Consider the following 6,000-nt stretch of genomic DNA (forward strand, 5'->3'; position numbering starts at 1 on the left):
CTCTCCCTCCTTTGGTATGGACCTGGTGCCTCCTTATATGACCACATGCCTCCTGATTTCACAGGGAGCCCTGGACCAGTTCCCAGGAGGGAAATCGTGTACAGAGGTTCATGGGAGGTAAAAACTGAGAGCCAAATTGTTTTCTCTGCCGTCCTTCTCCTCTTCCCTGTGGCTTCATCCCTGGCACATGGTAGAGCACAGACCCTGCCTCCCTGTGCCAGAAGCCCAGTAGGGAGGGGAAGCAGGACCTGCAGGAAAAGCAGGGTTTTCTTGTGCTCCTGAGACATGGGCTGAGCACATTCAAATGGCAATTGCCCCTTGGGCATGATCTCTGCTGCCAGTACCTTATCCTCAGGCAGGAATGCCTCCCATGCTGAGGGAAGCGTTCTCACACAAGGACTTGGACTGATGCACCTTGTTTCTGCTATTTTTGGAGACTATCTAAAGGAGTGAAGCATGTGCATCTGGCTCAGGCTGAAATTCAGCAAATCTCATCAGTCCTCAGAATACATGTTTGTGCCTATAGGATAATTTTTAATCCGCCACATCCAGTGACCCAGTTACTTCCCCTGTCAGGATCAGGAGGTCTAGAGTGCAAAGTTGTATGTTAACTTCTGAATAGCACCTCCTCCTCTGCCTGCCTTCAGCAAAGGATTTAGCATCTCTGTCTTTTGGGGATCCACCAAGTTTTTCTGCTCCGTGTTTTCAGCTGTGATTTTATTCACATCCTTCATATTGGACTCAGAAAGTCATTTTTTCTCTTTCCAGCCCCTCAGTTTTATTAGTGTGGAGGTGTGTTGGTTGCACAGAGCGTCTCAAGTGATGGGATTTAACTGGGAGCACTTTACCCGGCCAGATCAGAACCTGCCTCTTCTTGACTGCACACATATCACTGCCTCAAAATACAATACTTCATGTAATTTTGATTTTGTCAGTAAAGGCTGCACTGAAAATCTCATCTGGGTTTGCTAGTGATATATTGACTTAAAATACCTGGTTTAAAGAAGACCAGGAAAACAAAGCAAGAAAAACTCAAATCTTCCAGTGAAAGCCAGTCTCTTCAAAAGACAATGAACAATTTGGGGAATAGAAGTATTTTCAGTCCAAAGGAGATAAATACTGTGTATTTCAACAAGCCAAAATATTTCTGGATTACGTAGTCTTAATAATTCAGTTTTTAGTAGGTGTATTTAGTACCACAATCTGAAATCACATCAGTAAAATCTGATCACTCATGTCAAACTGTCTATAACCAGATCTTTACTGCAGCCCCCAAACAGTTTAAGCTATGTCAGTTGTGAAACAACATAGAATATTTCCCACTGCAAGCAGGCTTGAAGAAGGAAAGATTCTATTGCAATCCATGTAAGTGAAAAACACATGGCATTAAGTTGCTCCCTGGAGACATTGCTAAATGAATAATGGATAAACAATGCCAGCGACCACCCTCCCCAACCCCCTTAGCTCAGACACAAATTATAATACACCAGCGGTTGAAGGTTTACTTCAGCCTGGTATGAAACTTCCCAACAGGATGAGTCCCAGGCAGAAAGAAGTATCCGCCACTGCTTTGTATGTGGATTACTTTCACCATGACCATTCATTCCCGTATAAAATTTTTCAGCTCTGTGGATTTACGCACTAAAAATATGCAATAGGAAAGGAATATAAGCTCTCACTTCGTGGTATCGCTGGCTCGCATATTGCAGCTCAGCAGTCATGGACAGCATCCAGCATTAACGCTCAAAGGGAGCTGCTGTATTTATGACTTCTCCAGCCTCAGAAGAGCAAGGAAGGCTGGCAAACCATGATTGAAGCACAGTTGAATGAAATGCATAATAGAAAGAGGGCAAAAATAAAATAGTTTTTGAGTCTGAATTCATAAAGAAATGAGGTTTATGCAATCCTGCTTGTCTGGGCAAGGATGTTTGTGTGGCAGGTTTCATTCCAGAAATCCCACACCAGAGTTTGATCCTGCTGACCTGCTGCCAATGACTTTTGACAGGGGGCTCAGGAGTCTTGAAGTCAATTCAGTTTGTCCATGCTGGGTGGAAACAGGCACCTCAGAGGTAGAAAGGCTAATAAACATTCATTATCAGGCATCAGACTATGAAGAGAGGGTAGAGGTTTTTGAAAACTGCACAAGCTTGTTCTGCAGCCCATAGAAGTTCCACTCCATGGCTTACACTGGCTCTTGCCAGGCTGAAAAAAAATCTCTGCATGTATTTCAAATGCATTTGCCAGTTGTTTTTTTTAAAAAAACATTTCTGATGTGCAGGCTACCTGGGAAGAGGTGGCTACAGACACAGAGCCTGATTCTGCCATCCACTAGTTTCTCTGAAACTATTGGCAGATGCAGATGTTTTTCCATGGTGGCCACCACCCAGCCCAGGCTTCTCTGAGGTTTATGTGTTGCATGGGGGAATATCCTCTGGCCAGATGACACAGACGGCTCACACGCAGCGTGCGCTGTTTTTTGTGAATTCCACCACTGCATACGCAACGTAAAGTGGGTGCTTGACTATAAAGTATCTGTTCTTTAATTTGTGGCAGTGAAGTTCAGGCTCCTCAGTTAGTGGAGGAAGTGAATGTGGACACATCTGCAAGGTGGACAAATAGCATTGGAAATGTTTTCCAAGATGTGCTCTGCCATGTACTGAATAATGTTTGTGTTTCATAGACCCATAACTGGCAAAACTGGGTTTTGGTGGAAGGGAAAAGTTTTCAAAACTCTACAGTTAGAGGGCTGCTTTGCAAGATCTACAATTTTATACATTCCAAATGGCACTGCTTCCACCAAGGTCCCCAAATATACTGATTTCCACAGAAGGCAAAGAAATACATAATGAATGCAAAGACATCAAAGACAGTAAATTACCTGTGTTTATAACTAATGTGACCATGGTGCAGCAGTGATAAGTGGATATTCACTGCTTCTTATTTCAAACGATAGCAGTGCTCAGGTTTCTGCAGCCATGTTCATAATATAATGAGGGGACAATTTTCATAACAGTGACTAATATCAAATGCCTCCTTCCAAAGAAGGCTGTGAGCACACTGGTCTTCAGAGGTGAAAAAGCACCAGCAGCTTTCATTTCATGACTTTGAAAATCAGATCACTTGCTCGAGGGCTGCTGTGATTGATAATGCCAAAGCTTGCCTCAGAAATGTCTGCGCTCACACCTCTGTGAAGAATATCCAGAACAGTAGCCCAGGACTATGAAAGAAGTTTTGGCCTACAGTGCATCTGAACAAAGTGGAGCTCACACCAAGGTACTGATTATTTTAGGTCTGTGGAACCCTCTTGTCCCCACACACAGCATCAGCTTTCACTCAAAAAACCTCCCAAACAATAAGAACTTTTGACTTGATTGCAGCCGCTAAAACAAGATTAAACGTATAACCAACGTGTAAACTGAGATCCCTTTGACTCTGAAGAGAGCCTGAAGCAATGATTCAAAAGTATGTGAACTTTCAACTTCAGCTCACTCAGGGCTCTGGACTCTTCAGTTGTGTGTGTTTTTTTCTTTTTTTTTTATTTCTACAGGGTTCATTGTTTTGCAGAGGATGGGTCTCTCTGCCCTGCGGGGATCTGTCTGCCACTGCTGACTCTCTGCGTCTTCTCCACATACAAGAAGTAATTGGATTTTACTTTCTGCACATGACCAAGACAGCAGGGAAACCAAGAGCTGAAGGCCAGAGAACTGAGCTGTCTAGAGGGTAGGGAAGCATCTGATACCTAAGAAAACTAAATTTTTGAGTCTAACCACAAGATCTTTCCTTGCTTTCCATGGGGGATCTGGGACATGCTGAACTGCACCCAGCAGACTGCACTGGAACTTGGGAAGGTCTTGTGAAGCCTTCAGGGAGCAGTGAAAACCATAACCACACAAATAATCCCTGCCAAAAACCAGCACAGGAGCATTAAATGTCTGTGGATGTACAAAACAATAATCTATGCTATGCAACACTAATAGTTAGGGTCATTTCTTAGAATTGCAATACAGAGACATTACTGCAATATATAGTGGTGTTTTCACAATGTTAGGGCTTCCATGTGCTACCACATAGCTGGGGTATACGACTAAGCAGGAACAACTGCAACCCTTCAGCCCAGAATTAAAAAAAAATATAAAAAAATAGCAGTTACTTCATACATATCCAGGTAGGGTAGTATTTATTATTATGTGATTACAAAATGCCATGTTGTAACCTGAAATGTTGTGCTGTTTATTTATTCCTAAAGACCAGAACCCTGACATTATCATGTTCCTTGGAGTGATTGGGGGAAAGTGATGAGATTGCCAAGACTTTATGCTGTAAGTCTTTAAGAGTTTAGTAGATTTATTCTTTTCCTTCAAATGAATTCCTGCTTGTCATTGTCAGCTCTCCATTGCATGTCCTGCCCCCCTTCTACCCCCTTAGATCCAAGCTTAAAAAAAGAAGCCGTTTGGAACTTGGTGTGTTGCTTGTAGCTATGTTAGGGAAAGGGTACTATTCTGGGAGCACTCAGGCTTCTCCAAACGGCTCTTCCAGCTGCAGCATGCATGGTTTTAATCTCAGTCATAAGGACTTGAATTGGTCTCCTACCAAGCCCCACCAGCCATAACCCAAATGCCGGCTGATCTTCTGTAAGGCCTAAGGAATATATGCCTGTGTGTGTGCGTGTGTGTTTGTGTGAACATGGGTGTATGCACACACACTCATTTATTTGCATGGAGAGCTTTAATGGTCAGCTTTGAACCCTCTCCAGCCCCGTTACAACAGATTCTTCCATCTGGCCTGATTTAGACCTGTGGACTCCTTGATCCAACACACAGCACTGAAATGGATTTGCAGACCTGAACCAACCCCCACCAAAAGGTGTACTAATGGGATGTGTTGCTTTCCTCTGGACAAGCCATCATCTTCCTCCCTCCGTCCCTGCAGTGGAGGCAGAAGAGGGTGGTACGTGCCCAAATTAAGGTCTATGCCTAGGGAGAGCCCCCACCTAGGCCATGCCATGGTAGACTTGCACGAGGGATGCTTTGCACAGGGGAGGGACTGTGCTACACCAGAAAGGCATCCAAAATCTTGGGCTCATCGACAGAGGCAGGGTTTCTTGTGCAGGACGATTTGTGCGTTTCTCCTCAATAAATATTTGTATCAATCCTGACAGGAATAAAAGCACTGACACACAGGCAAAACTGTCTGCTGTTGTTTTCCACTTATAAAGAACACAAATCTGCATTATGAGTCAAATTCTCCTATTGCACAGATTATTTGTTACATGAAACAGCTAGAGCAGCAGAAAGATGCTGTTCCTGGAATTTACAAAGAAAAAGATTGTTCTCTACAGCAGCCAAACATCACCATTGTCCCACTCAGCATATTAACATTCACAGTAAAAGATGACAGTTGCAAAAATGTTGGAGAGTACGATCAAATCAGTATTTCTTTAACAGTTTTGGAGTGTGTGAGCCGATATTTTTGGAATAATAATGGAGAGCATACAATGTTCTGAGTCGCCAGAGTTTCTGACGGGGCAGATTCAAAGGTCTGCATCAGTTAATGCCTTCTAAACTCCAGCTGAATGGAAGATGAACAAACAGGACAACTCAGGGTGCTGTACTCACAAGTTGGATGAGTTATGGTGTTTTTTTTTTTTCCTTTTTCTTTTTTAAGCAAATCCGTAATTTAAATGATGTTGTGATGGAAAACTAAAATTACACAGTACCATACAGAGATCTCCTACGGGTAGTATGAGTTGGCATGTACGCCTGTGCATGTATTTATGTTATATTTTAAGACATGCCGTCATCCCAAGCTAAAAAAGTTTAAGGACCTTCTCTGAGAGAAAGTCTTCACCTCAGAAAGAGGACCCATGCTAGCGAACATCAATGTGCATTTAAACCTTTACCAGCCAGATATGGAATGTGAAAAAAGTTAAACTGATCTTCCTGTCTTCCATCCCAAACATCACTGCCCCAAGACCAGCCTCCTTTTCTCTGTGCTGACAGC

General features: G+C 43.1%; 1 long non-coding RNA gene across 4 annotated transcripts in view; it reads left to right on the plus strand.

The window, feature by feature from the left end:
* Nucleotides 1–5,186, plus strand: part of LOC110361443 (uncharacterized) — a 66,843-nt gene extending 61,657 nt beyond the window's left edge. For all 4 annotated transcript variants that reach the window (XR_002418069.2, XR_010470364.1, XR_002418066.2 and 1 more), the window contains one exon: nt 3,548–5,186. This is a non-coding gene — a long non-coding RNA (uncharacterized LOC110361443). The remainder of the gene's footprint in view (nt 1–3,547) is intronic.
* The last annotated feature ends 814 nt before the right edge of the window (nt 5,187–6,000 follow it).

Source organism: Columba livia, chromosome 2 (genome assembly GCF_036013475.1).
Source record: "Columba livia isolate bColLiv1 breed racing homer chromosome 2, bColLiv1.pat.W.v2, whole genome shotgun sequence".
NCBI classification, from domain to species: Eukaryota; Metazoa; Chordata; class Aves; order Columbiformes; family Columbidae; genus Columba; species Columba livia.